The following is a 14,779-nucleotide window of genomic DNA, read 5'->3' on the forward strand; positions in this document are numbered from 1 at the left end:
CTCGCCGCCTAGCAAAGCGCCGTGTCCCTTCGCCGCCTCGCCGCCTAGCAAAGCTCCGCGTGCCGTCGCCGCCTACAAAGCGCCGTGTTCCTTCGGCGCCTAGCAAAGCAGCGCGTGCCTTCGCCGCCTAAGAAAGCGCTGCGTGCCTTTTCGCCCTCGCCGCCCAACAAAGCGCCCTGTCCCTTCACCGCCTCCCGAACCGCTTCGTCCCTTCGCCGCCTCGCCGCTTAGCAAACGCCGTGGGAGCGCCGAAGGGACACGGCGCTTTTGTAGGCGCCGAAGGCACGTGGCGCTTTGCTAAGCACCGAGGCAGCGAAGGCACGCAGCCATTTGATCGTGCTCGACGGGCTAGGGCGCCTTGCTAGGCGGCGAGGCGGCGAAGGCACGCAGCGCTTTGCCAGGCGCCCAGGGACGCAGCGCTCGGCGAGGGCACGCAGTGCTTTGCCAGGCGCCGAAGGCACTCAGCGCTTTGCCAGGCGCCGAAGGCACGCAGCGCTCTAGCAGGCGGCGAGGGCACACAGTGCTTTGCTAGGCGGCGAGCGGACGTGGAGCTTTGCTAGGCAGCCAAGGCTGAGGACGCTTTGCTAGGCGCTTTGCTAGGCGGCGAAGGCACGAAGCGATTTGGGAGGCGGCGAAGGCACACGGCGCTTTGCTAGGCGGCGAGGGCGAGAAGGCACGCAGCGCTTTCTGAGGCGGCGAGGCGGCCAAGGCACGCGCTGCTTTGCTAGGCGCCGAAGGCACGCAGCGCTTCCTTCGTTTGCGAGGCAGCGAAGAGATGGAGCGCTTTGCTTCTTGGCCAGGCAGCGAACAGGCGCCGTGCTTTGCTTTCTGCCACTCAGCGAATACACGCAGCGCTCTGCTTTTTGGCGAGGCAGTGAACAGATGCAGCGTTTAGTTTGCGAGGCGGCCAAGAGACGCGGCGCTTTGCATGCTGGCGAGGCGGCGAGCAGATCGAGTGCTTTGCTTGTTGGCGAGGCAGCGAAGAGATTCAGCAGTCTCCTTGTTTGTGACACAGCGACCATGCCCAGTGCTTGCTCTTTGTGCGAGGCAGCGAAGAGATGCAGCACTTTGCTTGTGCACCAGGTGGCGCAGTGGCATGGCGGATGACTTTTTCGCCTGGAGGCGAAGCGAGGCAGCACTTTGTTAGTTGGCGAGGCAGCGAAGAGACGCAGCAGGCTGCTTGTTTGTGAGACAGCCAACATGCACAGTGGTTAGCTATTGTGCGAGGCAGCGAATGAGGGCAGAGCAAATCGCTTTGTGCCTTCGCCGCCTCGCTGCCTAGCAAAGCGTCGTCTGCCTTGGGCGCCTAGCAAAGCTGCGCGTGCCGTCGCCGTCAAGCAAAGCGCCGTGTTCCTTGGGCGCCTAGCAAAGAAGTGCCTGCGTTGGGCGCCTCGCCGCATTGCAGCCTAGCAAAGCGCTGCGTGCCTTCGGCGGCTGGCAAAGCAGTGCGTGCCTTCGCCGCCTCACACACCGCGTTGTGCCTTCGGCGCCTGGCAAAGCAGCGCGTGCCTTCGCCGCCTGGCCTCCTAAGAAAGCGCTGCGTGCCTTCTCGCCCTCGCCGCCTAGCAAAGCGCCGTGTCCCTTCGCCACCTCGCCGCCTAGCAAAGCTCCGCGTGCCGTCGCCGCCTACAAAGCGCCGTGTTCCTTCGGCGCCTAGCAAAGCAGCGCGTGCCTTCGCCGCCTAAGAAAGCGCTGCGTGCCTTTTCGCCCTCGCCGCCCAACAAAGCGCCCTGTCCCTTCACCGCCTCCCGAACCGCTTCGTCCCTTCGCCGCCTCGCCGCTTAGCAAACGCCGTGGGAGCGCCGAAGGGACACGGCGCTTTTGTAGGCGCCGAAGGCACGTGGCGCTTTGCTAAGCACCGAGGCAGCGAAGGCACGCAGCCATTTGATCGTGCTCGACGGGCTAGGGCGCCTTGCGAGGCGGCGAAGGCACGCAGCGCTTTGCCAGGCGCCCAGGGACGCAGCGCTCGGCGAGGGCACGCAGTGCTTTGCCAGGCGCCGAAGGCACTCAGCGCTTTGCCAGGCGCCGAAGGCACGCAGCGCTCTAGCAGGCGGCGAGGGCACACAGTGCTTTGCTAGGCGGCGAGCGGACGTGGAGCTTTGCTAGGCAGCCAAGGCTGAGGACGCTTTGCTAGGCGCTTTGCTAGGCGGCGAAGGCACGAAGCGATTTGGGAGGCGGCGAAGGCACACGGCGCTTTGCTAGGCGGCGAGGGCGAGAAGGCACGCAGCGCTTTCTGAGGCGGCGAGGCGGCCAAGGCACGCGCTGCTTTGCTAGGCGCCGAAGGCACGCAGCGCTTCCTTCGTTTGCGAGGCAGCGAAGAGATGGAGCGCTTTGCTTCTTGGCCAGGCAGCGAAGAGGCGCCGTGCTTTGCTTTCTGCCACTCAGCGAATACACGCAGCGCTCTGCTTTTTGGCGAGGCAGTGAACAGATGCAGCGTTTAGTTTGCGAGGCGGCCAAGAGACGCGGCGCTTTGCATGCTGGCGAGGCGGCGAGCAGATCGAGTGCTTTGCTTGTTGGCGAGGCAGCGAAGAGATTCAGCAGTCTCCTTGTTTGTGACACAGCGACCATGCCCAGTGCTTGCTCTTTGTGCGAGGCAGCGAAGAGATGCAGCACTTTGCTTGTGCACCAGGTGGCGCAGTGGCATGGCGGATGACTTTTTCGCCTGGAGGCGAAGCGAGGCAGCACTTTGTTAGTTGGCGAGGCAGCGAAGAGACGCAGCAGGCTGCTTGTTTGTGAGACAGCCAACATGCACAGTGGTTAGCTATTGTGCGAGGCAGCGAATGAGGGCAGAGCAAATCGCTTTGTGCCTTCGCCGCCTCGCTGCCTAGCAAAGCGTCGTCTGCCTTGGGCGCCTAGCAAAGCTGCGCGTGCCGTCGCCGTCAAGCAAAGCGCCGTGTTCCTTGGGCGCCTAGCAAAGAAGTGCCTGCGTTCGGCGCCTCGCCGCATTGCAGCCTAGCAAAGCGCTGCGTGCCTTCGGCGGCTGGCAAAGCAGTGCGTGCCTTCGCCGCCTCACACACCGCGTTGTGCCTTCGGCGCCTGGCAAAGCAGCGCGTGCCTTCGCCGCCTGGCCTCCTAAGAAAGCGCTGCGTGCCTTCTCGCCCTCGCCGCCTAGCAAAGCGCCGTGTTCCTTCGGCGCCTAGCAAAGCAGCGCGTGCCTTCGCCGCCTAAGAAAGCGCTGCGTGCCTTTTCGCCCTCGCCGCCCAACAAAGCGCCCTGTCCCTTCACCGCCTCCCGAACCGCTTCGTCCCTTCGCCGCCTCGCCGCCTAGCAAAGCGCTGCTTGCCTTCGCCGCCTCACACACCGCTGCGTCCCTTCGCCGCCTCGCCGCTTAGCAAACGCCGTGGGAGCGCCGAAGGGACACGGCGCTTTTGTAGGCGCCGAAGGCACGTGGCGCTTTGCTAAGCACCGAGGCAGCGAAGGCACGCAGCCATTTGATCGTGCTCGACGGGCTAGGGCGCCTTGCGAGGCGGCCAAGGCACGCAGCGCTTTGCCAGGCGCCCAGGGACGCAGCGCTCGGCGAGGGCACGCAGTGCTTTGCCAGGCGCCGAAGGCACTCAGCGCTTTGCCAGGCGCCGAAGGCACGCAGCGCTCTAGCAGGCGGCGAGGGCACACAGTGCTTTGCTAGGCGGCGAGCGGACGTGGAGCTTTGCTAGGCAGCGAAGGCTGAGGACGCTTTGCTAGGCGCTTTGCTAGGCGGCGAAGGCACGAAGCGATTTGGGAGGCGGCGAAGGCACACGGCGCTTTGCTAGGCGGCGAGGGCGAGAAGGCACGCAGCGCTTTCTGAGGCGGCGAGGCGGCCAAGGCACGCGCTGCTTTGCTCGGCGCCGAAGGCACGCAGCGCTTCCTTCGTTTGCGAGGCAGCGAAGAGATGGAGCGCTTTGCTTCTTGGCCAGGCAGCGAAGAGGCGCCGTGCTTTGCTTTCTGCCACTCAGCGAATACACGCAGCGCTCTGCTTTTTGGCGAGGCAGTGAACAGATGCAGCGTTTAGTTTGCGAGGCGGCCAAGAGACGCGGCGCTTTGCATGCTGGCGAGGCGGCGAGCAGATCGAGTGCTTTGCTTGTTGGCGAGGCAGCGAAGAGATGCAGCGGTTTGCTTGTTGGCGAGGCAGCGAAGAGATTCAGCAGTCTCCTTGTTTGTGACACAGCGACCATGCACAGTGCTTGCTCTTTGTGCGAGGCAGCGAAGAGATGCAGCACTTTGCTTGTGCACCAGGTGGCGCAGTGGCATGGCGGATGACTTTTTCGCCTGGAGGCGAAGCGAGGCAGCACTTTGTTAGCTGGCGAGGCAGCGAAGAGACGCAGCAGGCTGCTTGTTTGTGAGACAGCCAACATGCACAGTGGTTAGCTATTGTGCGAGGCAGCGAATGAGGGCAGAGCAAATCGCTTTGTGCCTTCGCCGCCTCGCTGCCTAGCAAAGCGTCGTCTGCCTTGGGCGCCTAGCAAAGCTGCGCGTGCCGTCGCCGTCAAGCAAAGCGCCGTGTTCCTTGGGCGCCTAGCAAAGAAGTGCCTGCGTTCGGCGCCTCGCCGCATTGCAGCCTAGCAAAGCGCTGCGTGCCTTCGGCGGCTGGCAAAGCAGTGCGTGCCTTCGCCGCCTCACACACCGCGTTGTGCCTTCGGCGCCTGGCAAAGCAGCGCGTGCCTTCGCCGCCTGGCCTCCTAAGAAAGCGCTGCGTGCCTTCTCGCCCTCGCCGCCTAGCAAAGCGCCGTGTCCCTTCGCCGCCTCGCCGCCTAGCAAAGCTCCGCGTGCCGTCGCCGCCTACAAAGCGCCGTGTTCCTTCGGCGCCTAGCAAAGCAGCGCGTGCCTTCGCCGCCTAAGAAAGCGCTGCGTGCCTTTTCGCCCTCGCCGCCCAACAAAGCGCCCTGTCCCTTCACCGCCTCCCGAACCGCTTCGTCCCTTCGCCGCCTCGCCGCTTAGCAAACGCCGTGGGAGCGCCGAAGGGACACGGCGCTTTTGTAGGCGCCGAAGGCACGTGGCGCTTTGCTAAGCACCGAGGCAGCGAAGGCACGCAGCCATTTGATCGTGCTCGACGGGCTAGGGCGCCTTGCGAGGCGGCCAAGGCACGCAGCGCTTTGCCAGGCGCCCAGGGACGCAGCGCTCGGCAAGGGCACGCAGTGCTTTGCCAGGCGCCGAAGGCACTCAGCGCTTTGCCAGGCGCCGAAGGCACGCAGCGCTCTAGCAGGCGGCGAGGGCACACAGTGCTTTGCTAGGCGGCGAGCGGACGTGCAGCTTTGCTAGGCAGCCAAGGCTGAGGACGCTTTGCTAGGCGCTTTGCTAGGCAGCGAAGGCACGAAGCGATTTGGGAGGCGGCGAAGGCACATGGCGCTTTGCTAGGTGGCGAGGGCGAGAAGGCACGCAGCGCTTTCTGAGGCGGCGAGGCGGCCAAGGCACGCGCTGCTTTGCTAGGCGCCGAAGGCACGCAGCGCTTCCTTCGTTTGCGAGGCAGCGAAGAGATGGAGCGCTTTGCTTCTTGGCCAGGCAGCGAACAGGCGCCGTGCTTTGCTTTCTGCCACTCAGCGAATACACGCAGCGCTCTGCTTTTTGGCGAGGCAGTGAACAGATGCAGCGTTTAGTTTGCGAGGCGGCCAAGAGACGCGGCGCTTTGCATGCTGGCGAGGCGGCGAGCAGATCGAGTGCTTTGCTTGTTGGCGAGGCAGCGAAGAGATTCAGCAGTCTCCTTGTTTGTGACACAGCGACCATGCCCAGTGCTTGCTCTTTGTGCGAGGCAGCGAAGAGATGCAGCACTTTGCTTGTGCACCAGGTGGCGCAGTGGCATGGCGGATGACTTTTTCGCCTGGAGGCGAAGCGAGGCAGCACTTTGTTAGTTGGCGAGGCAGCGAAGAGACGCAGCAGGCTGCTTGTTTGTGAGACAGCCAACATGCACAGTGGTTAGCTATTGTGCGAGGCAGCGAATGAGGGCAGAGCAAATCGCTTTGTGCCTTCGCCGCCTCGCTGCCTAGCAAAGCGTCGTCTGCCTTGGGCGCCTAGCAAAGCTGCGCGTGCCGTCGCCGTCAAGCAAAGCGCCGTGTTCCTTGGGCGCCTAGCAAAGAAGTGCCTGCGTTCGGCGCCTCGCCGCATTGCAGCCTAGCAAAGCGCTGCGTGCCTTCGGCGGCTGGCAAAGCAGTGCGTGCCTTCGCCGCCTCACACACCGCGTTGTGCCTTCGGCGCCTGGCAAAGCAGCGCGTGCCTTCGCCGCCTGGCCTCCTAAGAAAGCGCTGCGTGCCTTCTCGCCCTCGCCGCCTAGCAAAGCGCCGTGTTCCTTCGGCGCCTAGCAAAGCAGCGCGTGCCTTCGCCGCCTAAGAAAGCGCTGCGTGCCTTTTCGCCCTCGCCGCCCAACAAAGCGCCCTGTCCCTTCACCGCCTCCCGAACCGCTTCGTCCCTTCGCCGCCTCGCCGCCTAGCAAAGCGCTGCTTGCCTTCGCCGCCTCACACACCGCTGCGTCCCTTCGCCGCCTCGCCGCTTAGCAAACGCCGTGGGAGCGCCGAAGGGACACGGCGCTTTTGTAGGCGCCGAAGGCACGTGGCGCTTTGCTAAGCACCGAGGCAGCGAAGGCACGCAGCCATTTGATCGTGCTCGACGGGCTAGGGCGCCTTGCGAGGCGGCCAAGGCACGCAGCGCTTTGCCAGGCGCCCAGGGACGCAGCGCTCGGCGAGGGCACGCAGTGCTTTGCCAGGCGCCGAAGGCACTCAGCGCTTTGCCAGGCGCCGAAGGCACGCAGCGCTCTAGCAGGCGGCGAGGGCACACAGTGCTTTGCTAGGCGGCGAGCGGACGTGGAGCTTTGCTAGGCAGCCAAGGCTGAGGACGCTTTGCTAGGCGCTTTGCTAGGCGGCGAAGGCACGAAGCGATTTGGGAGGCGGCGAAGGCACACGGCGCTTTGCTAGGCGGCGAGGGCGAGAAGGCACGCAGCGCTTTCTGAGGCGGCGAGGCGGCCAAGGCACGCGCTGCTTTGCTCGGCGCCGAAGGCACGCAGCGCTTCCTTCGTTTGCGAGGCAGCGAAGAGATGGAGCGCTTTGCTTCTTGGCCAGGCAGCGAAGAGGCGCCGTGCTTTGCTTTCTGCCACTCAGCGAATACACGCAGCGCTCTGCTTTTTGGCGAGGCAGTGAACAGATGCAGCGTTTAGTTTGCGAGGCGGCCAAGAGACGCGGCGCTTTGCATGCTGGCGAGGCGGCGAGCAGATCGAGTGCTTTGCTTGTTGGCGAGGCAGCGAAGAGATTCAGCAGTCTCCTTGTTTGTGACACAGCGACCATGCCCAGTGCTTGCTCTTTGTGCGAGGCAGCGAAGAGATGCAGCACTTTGCTTGTGCACCAGGTGGCGCAGTGGCATGGCGGATGACTTTTTCGCCTGGAGGCGAAGCGAGGCAGCACTTTGTTAGCTGGCGAGGCAGCGAAGAGACGCAGCAGGCTGCTTGTTTGTGAGACAGCCAACATGCACAGTGGTTAGCTATTGTGCGAGGCAGCGAATGAGGGCAGAGCAAATCGCTTTGTGCGTTCGCCGCCTCGCTGCCTAGCAAAGCGTCGTCTGCCTTGGGCGCCTAGCAAAGCTGCGCGTGCCGTCGCCGTCAAGCAAAGCGCCGTGTTCCTTGGGCGCCTAGCAAAGAAGTGCCTGCGTTCGGCGCCTCGCCGCATTGCAGCCTAGCAAAGCGCTGCGTGCCTTCGGCGGCTGGCAAAGCAGTGCGTGCCTTCGCCGCCTCACACACCGCGTTGTGCCTTCGGCGCCTGGCAAAGCAGCGCGTGCCTTCGCCGCCTGGCCTCCTAAGAAAGCGCTGCGTGCCTTCTCGCCCTCGCCGCCTAGCAAAGCGCCGTGTTCCTTCGGCGCCTAGCAAAGCAGCGCGTGCCTTCGCCGCCTAAGAAAGCGCTGCGTGCCTTTTCGCCCTCGCCGCCCAACAAAGCGCCCTGTCCCTTCACCGCCTCCCGAACCGCTTCGTCCCTTCGCCGCCTCGCCGCCTAGCAAAGCGCTGCTTGCCTTCGCCGCCTCACACACCGCTGCGTCCCTTCGCCGCCTCGCCGCTTAGCAAACGCCGTGGGAGCGCCGAAGGGACACGGCGCTTTTGTAGGCGCCGAAGGCACGTGGCGCTTTGCTAAGCACCGAGGCAGCGAAGGCACGCAGCCATTTGATCGTGCTCGACAGGCTAGGGCGCCTTGCGAGGCGGCCAAGGCACGCAGCGCTTTGCCAGGCGCCCAGGGACGCAGCGCTCGGCGAGGGCACGCAGTGCTTTGCCAGGCGCCGAAGGCACTCAGCGCTTTGCCAGGCACCGAAGGCACGCAGCGCTCTAGCAGGCGGCGAGGGCACACAGTGCTTTGCTAGGCGGCGAGCGGACGTGGAGCTTTGCTAGGCAGCGAAGGCTGAGGACGCTTTGCTAGGCGCTTTGCTAGGCGGCGAAGGCACGAAGCGATTTGGGAGGCGGCGAAGGCACACGGCGCTTTGCTAGGCGGCGAGGGCGAGAAGGCACGCAGCGCTTTCTGAGGCGGCGAGGCGGCCAAGGCACGCGCTGCTTTGCTAGGCGCCGAAGGCACGCAGCGCTTCCTTCGTTTGCGAGGCAGCGAAGAGATGGAGCGCTTTGCTTCTTGGCCAGGCAGCGAAGAGGCGCCGTGCTTTGCTTTCTGCCACTCAGCGAATACACGCAGCGCTCTGCTTTTTGGCGAGGCAGTGAACAGATGCAGCGTTTAGTTTGCGAGGCGGCCAAGAGACGCGGCGCTTTGCATGCTGGCGAGGCGGCGAGCAGATCGAGTGCTTTGCTTGTTGGCGAGGCAGCGAAGAGATGCAGCGGTTTGCTTGTTGGCGAGGCAGCGAAGAGATTCAGCAGTCTCCTTGTTTGTGACACAGCGACCATGCCCAGTGCTTGCTCTTTGTGCGAGGCAGCGAAGAGATGCAGCACTTTGCTTGTGCACCAGGTGGCGCAGTGGCATGGCGGATGACTTTTTCGCCTGGAGGCGAAGCGAGGCAGCACTTTGTTAGCTGGCGAGGCAGCGAAGAGACGCAGCAGGCTGCTTGTTTGTGAGACAGCCAACATGCACAGTGGTTAGCTATTGTGCGAGGCAGCGAATGAGGGCAGAGCAAATCGCTTTGTGCGTTCGCCGCCTCGCTGCCTAGCAAAGCGTCGTCTGCCTTGGGCGCCTAGCAAAGCTGCGCGTGCCGTCGCCGTCAAGCAAAGCGCCGTGTTCCTTGGGCGCCTAGCAAAGAAGTGCCTGCGTTCGGCGCCTCGCCGCATTGCAGCCTAGCAAAGCGCTGCGTGCCTTCGGCGGCTGGCAAAGCAGCGCGTGCCTTCGCCGCCTGGCCTCCTAAGAAAGCGCTGCGTGCCTTCTCGCCCTCGCCGCCTAGCAAAGCGCCGTGTCCCTTCGCCGCCTCGCCGCCTAGCAAAGCTCCGCGTGCCGTCGCCGCCTACAAAGCGCCCTGTTCCTTCGGCGCCTAGCAAAGCAGCGCGTGCCTTCGCCGCCTAAGAAAGCGCTGCGTGCCTTTTCGCCCTCGCCGCCCAACAAAGCGCCCTGTCCCTTCACCGCCTCCCGAACCGCTTCGTCCCTTCGCCGCCTCGCCGCCTAGCAAAGCGCTGCTTGCCTTCGCCGCCTCACACACCGCTGCGTCCCTTCGCCGCCTCGCCGCTTAGCAAACGCCGTGGGAGCGCCGAAGGGACACGGCGCTTTTGTAGGCGCCGAAGGCACGTGGCGCTTTGCTAAGCACCGAGGCAGCGAAGGCACGCAGCCATTTGATCGTGCTCGACGGGCTAGGGCGCCTTGCGAGGCGGCCAAGGCACGCAGCGCTTTGCCAGGCGCCCAGGGACGCAGCGCTCGGCGAGGGCACGCAGTGCTTTGCCAGGCGCCGAAGGCACTCAGCGCTTTGCCAGGCGCCGAAGGCACGCAGCGCTCTAGCAGGCGGCGAGGGCACACAGTGCTTTGCTAGGCGGCGAGCGGACGTGGAGCTTTGCTAGGCAGCCAAGGCTGAGGACGCTTTGCTAGGCGCTTTGCTAGGCGGCGAAGGCACGAAGCGATTTGGGAGGCGGCGAAGGCACACGGCGCTTTGCTAGGCGGCGAGGGCGAGAAGGCACGCAGCGCTTTCTGAGGCGGCGAGGCGGCCAAGGCACGCGCTGCTTTGCTCGGCGCCGAAGGCACGCAGCGCTTCCTTCGTTTGCGAGGCAGCGAAGAGATGGAGCGCTTTGCTTCTTGGCCAGGCAGCGAACAGGCGCCGTGCTTTGCTTTCTGCCACTCAGCGAATACACGCAGCGCTCTGCTTTTTGGCGAGGCAGTGAACAGATGCAGCGTTTAGTTTGCGAGGCGGCCAAGAGACGCGGCGCTTTGCATGCTGGCGAGGCGGCGAGCAGATCGAGTGCTTTGCTTGTTGGCGAGGCAGCGAAGAGATTCAGCAGTCTCCTTGTTTGTGACACAGCGACCATGCCCAGTGCTTGCTCTTTGTGCGAGGCAGCGAAGAGATGCAGCACTTTGCTTGTGCACCAGGTGGCGCAGTGGCATGGCGGATGACTTTTTCGCCTGGAGGCGAAGCGAGGCAGCACTTTGTTAGTTGGCGAGGCAGCGAAGAGACGCAGCAGGCTGCTTGTTTGTGAGACAGCCAACATGCACAGTGGTTAGCTATTGTGCGAGGCAGCGAATGAGGGCAGAGCAAATCGCTTTGTGCGCTCGCCGCCTCGCTGCCTAGCAAAGCGTCGTCTGCCTTGGGCGCCTAGCAAAGCTGCGCGTGCCGTCGCCGTCAAGCAAAGCGCCGTGTTCCTTGGGCGCCTAGCAAAGAAGTGCCTGCGTTCGGCGCCTCGCCGCATTGCAGCCTAGCAAAGCGCTGCGTGCCTTCGGCGGCTGGCAAAGCAGTGCGTGCCTTCGCCGCCTCACACACCGCGTTGTGCCTTCGGCGCCTGGCAAAGCAGCGCGTGCCTTCGCCGCCTGGCCTCCTAAGAAAGCGCTGCGTGCCTTCTCGCCCTCGCCGCCTAGCAAAGCGCCGTGTTCCTTCGGCGCCTAGCAAAGCAGCGCGTGCCTTCGCCGCCTAAGAAAGCGCTGCGTGCCTTTTCGCCCTCGCCGCCCAACAAAGCGCCCTGTCCCTTCACCGCCTCCCGAACCGCTTCGTCCCTTCGCCGCCTCGCCGCCTAGCAAAGCGCTGCTTGCCTTCGCCGCCTCACACACCGCTGCGTCCCTTCGCCGCCTCGCCGCTTAGCAAACGCCGTGGGAGCGCCGAAGGGACACGGCGCTTTTGTAGGCGCCGAAGGCACGTGGCGCTTTGCTAAGCACCGAGGCAGCGAAGGCACGCAGCCATTTGATCGTGCTCGACGGGCTAGGGCGCCTTGCGAGGCGGCCAAGGCACGCAGCGCTTTGCCAGGCGCCCAGGGACGCAGCGCTCGGCGAGGGCACGCAGTGCTTTGCCAGGCGCCGAAGGCACTCAGCGCTTTGCCAGGCGCCGAAGGCACGCAGCGCTCTAGCAGGCGGCGAGGGCACACAGTGCTTTGCTAGGCGGCGAGCGGACGTGGAGCTTTGCTAGGCAGCCAAGGCTGAGGACGCTTTGCTAGGCGCTTTGCTAGGCGGCGAAGGCACGAAGCGATTTGGGAGGCGGCGAAGGCACACGGCGCTTTGCTAGGCGGCGAGGGCGAGAAGGCACGCAGCGCTTTCTGAGGCGGCGAGGCGGCCAAGGCACGCGCTGCTTTGCTCGGCGCCGAAGGCACGCAGCGCTTCCTTCGTTTGCGAGGCAGCGAAGAGATGGAGCGCTTTGCTTCTTGGCCAGGCAGCGAAGAGGCGCCGTGCTTTGCTTTCTGCCACTCAGCGAATACACGCAGCGCTCTGCTTTTTGGCGAGGCAGTGAACAGATGCAGCGTTTAGTTTGCGAGGCGGCCAAGAGACGCGGCGCTTTGCATGCTGGCGAGGCGGCGAGCAGATCGAGTGCTTTGCTTGTTGGCGAGGCAGCGAAGAGATTCAGCAGTCTCCTTGTTTGTGACACAGCGACCATGCCCAGTGCTTGCTCTTTGTGCGAGGCAGCGAAGAGATGCAGCACTTTGCTTGTGCACCAGGTGGCGCAGTGGCATGGCGGATGACTTTTTCGCCTGGAGGCGAAGCGAGGCAGCACTTTGTTAGCTGGCGAGGCAGCGAAGAGACGCAGCAGGCTGCTTGTTTGTGAGACAGCCAACATGCACAGTGGTTAGCTATTGTGCGAGGCAGCGAATGAGGGCAGAGCAAATCGCTTTGTGCGTTCGCCGCCTCGCTGCCTAGCAAAGCGTCGTCTGCCTTGGGCGCCTAGCAAAGCTGCGCGTGCCGTCGCCGTCAAGCAAAGCGCCGTGTTCCTTGGGCGCCTAGCAAAGAAGTGCCTGCGTTCGGCGCCTCGCCGCATTGCAGCCTAGCAAAGCGCTGCGTGCCTTCGGCGGCTGGCAAAGCAGTGCGTGCCTTCGCCGCCTCACACACCGCGTTGTGCCTTCGGCGCCTGGCAAAGCAGCGCGTGCCTTCGCCGCCTGGCCTCCTAAGAAAGCGCTGCGTGCCTTCTCGCCCTCGCCGCCTAGCAAAGCGCCGTGTTCCTTCGGCGCCTAGCAAAGCAGCGCGTGCCTTCGCCGCCTAAGAAAGCGCTGCGTGCCTTTTCGCCCTCGCCGCCCAACAAAGCGCCCTGTCCCTTCACCGCCTCCCGAACCGCTTCGTCCCTTCGCCGCCTCGCCGCCTAGCAAAGCGCTGCTTGCCTTCGCCGCCTCACACACCGCTGCGTCCCTTCGCCGCCTCGCCGCTTAGCAAACGCCGTGGGAGCGCCGAAGGGACACGGCGCTTTTGTAGGCGCCGAAGGCACGTGGCGCTTTGCTAAGCACCGAGGCAGCGAAGGCACGCAGCCATTTGATCGTGCTCGACAGGCTAGGGCGCCTTGCGAGGCGGCCAAGGCACGCAGCGCTTTGCCAGGCGCCCAGGGACGCAGCGCTCGGCGAGGGCACGCAGTGCTTTGCCAGGCGCCGAAGGCACTCAGCGCTTTGCCAGGCACCGAAGGCACGCAGCGCTCTAGCAGGCGGCGAGGGCACACAGTGCTTTGCTAGGCGGCGAGCGGACGTGGAGCTTTGCTAGGCAGCGAAGGCTGAGGACGCTTTGCTAGGCGCTTTGCTAGGCGGCGAAGGCACGAAGCGATTTGGGAGGCGGCGAAGGCACACGGCGCTTTGCTAGGCGGCGAGGGCGAGAAGGCACGCAGCGCTTTCTGAGGCGGCGAGGCGGCCAAGGCACGCGCTGCTTTGCTAGGCGCCGAAGGCACGCAGCGCTTCCTTCGTTTGCGAGGCAGCGAAGAGATGGAGCGCTTTGCTTCTTGGCCAGGCAGCGAACAGGCGCCGTGCTTTGCTTTCTGCCACTCAGCGAATACACGCAGCGCTCTGCTTTTTGGCGAGGCAGTGAACAGATGCAGCGTTTAGTTTGCGAGGCGGCCAAGAGACGCGGCGCTTTGCATGCTGGCGAGGCGGCGAGCAGATCGAGTGCTTTGCTTGTTGGCGAGGCAGCGAAGAGATGCAGCGGTTTGCTTGTTGGCGAGGCAGCGAAGAGATTCAGCAGTCTCCTTGTTTGTGACACAGCGACCATGCCCAGTGCTTGCTCTTTGTGCGAGGCAGCGAAGAGATGCAGCACTTTGCTTGTGCACCAGGTGGCGCAGTGGCATGGCGGATGACTTTTTCGCCTGGAGGCGAAGCGAGGCAGCACTTTGTTAGCTGGCGAGGCAGCGAAGAGACGCAGCAGGCTGCTTGTTTGTGAGACAGCCAACATGCACAGTGGTTAGCTATTGTGCGAGGCAGCGAATGAGGGCAGAGCAAATCGCTTTGTGCGTTCGCCGCCTCGCTGCCTAGCAAAGCGTCGTCTGCCTTGGGCGCCTAGCAAAGCTGCGCGTGCCGTCGCCGTCAAGCAAAGCGCCGTGTTCCTTGGGCGCCTAGCAAAGAAGTGCCTGCGTTCGGCGCCTCGCCGCATTGCAGCCTAGCAAAGCGCTGCGTGCCTTCGGCGGCTGGCAAAGCAGCGCGTGCCTTCGCCGCCTGGCCTCCTAAGAAAGCGCTGCGTGCCTTCTCGCCCTCGCCGCCTAGCAAAGCGCCGTGTCCCTTCGCCGCCTCGCCGCCTAGCAAAGCTCCGCGTGCCGTCGCCGCCTACAAAGCGCCCTGTTCCTTCGGCGCCTAGCAAAGCAGCGCGTGCCTTCGCCGCCTAAGAAAGCGCTGCGTGCCTTTTCGCCCTCGCCGCCCAACAAAGCGCCCTGTCCCTTCACCGCCTCCCGAACCGCTTCGTCCCTTCGCCGCCTCGCCGCCTAGCAAAGCGCTGCTTGCCTTCGCCGCCTCACACACCGCTGCGTCCCTTCGCCGCCTCGCCGCTTAGCAAACGCCGTGGGAGCGCCGAAGGGACACGGCGCTTTTGTAGGCGCCGAAGGCACGTGGCGCTTTGCTAAGCACCGAGGCAGCGAAGGCACGCAGCCATTTGATCGTGCTCGACGGGCTAGGGCGCCTTGCGAGGCGGCCAAGGCACGCAGCGCTTTGCCAGGCGCCCAGGGACGCAGCGCTCGGCGAGGGCACGCAGTGCTTTGCCAGGCGCCGAAGGCACTCAGCGCTTTGCCAGGCGCCGAAGGCACGCAGCGCTCTAGCAGGCGGCGAGGGCACACAGTGCTTTGCTAGGCGGCGAGCGGACGTGGAGCTTTGCTAGGCAGCCAAGGCTGAGGACGCTTTGCTAGGCGCTTTGCTAGGCGGCGAAGGCACGAAGCGATTTGGGAGGCGGCGAAGGCACACGGCGCTTTGCTAGGCGGCGAGGGCGAGAAGGCACGCAGCGCTTTCTGAGGCGGCGAGGCGGCCAAGGCACGCGCTGCTTTGCTCGGCGCCGAA

This window comes from Apteryx mantelli, chromosome 10 (assembly GCF_036417845.1).
Source record: "Apteryx mantelli isolate bAptMan1 chromosome 10, bAptMan1.hap1, whole genome shotgun sequence".
Classification (NCBI taxonomy): Eukaryota; Metazoa; Chordata; class Aves; order Apterygiformes; family Apterygidae; genus Apteryx; species Apteryx mantelli.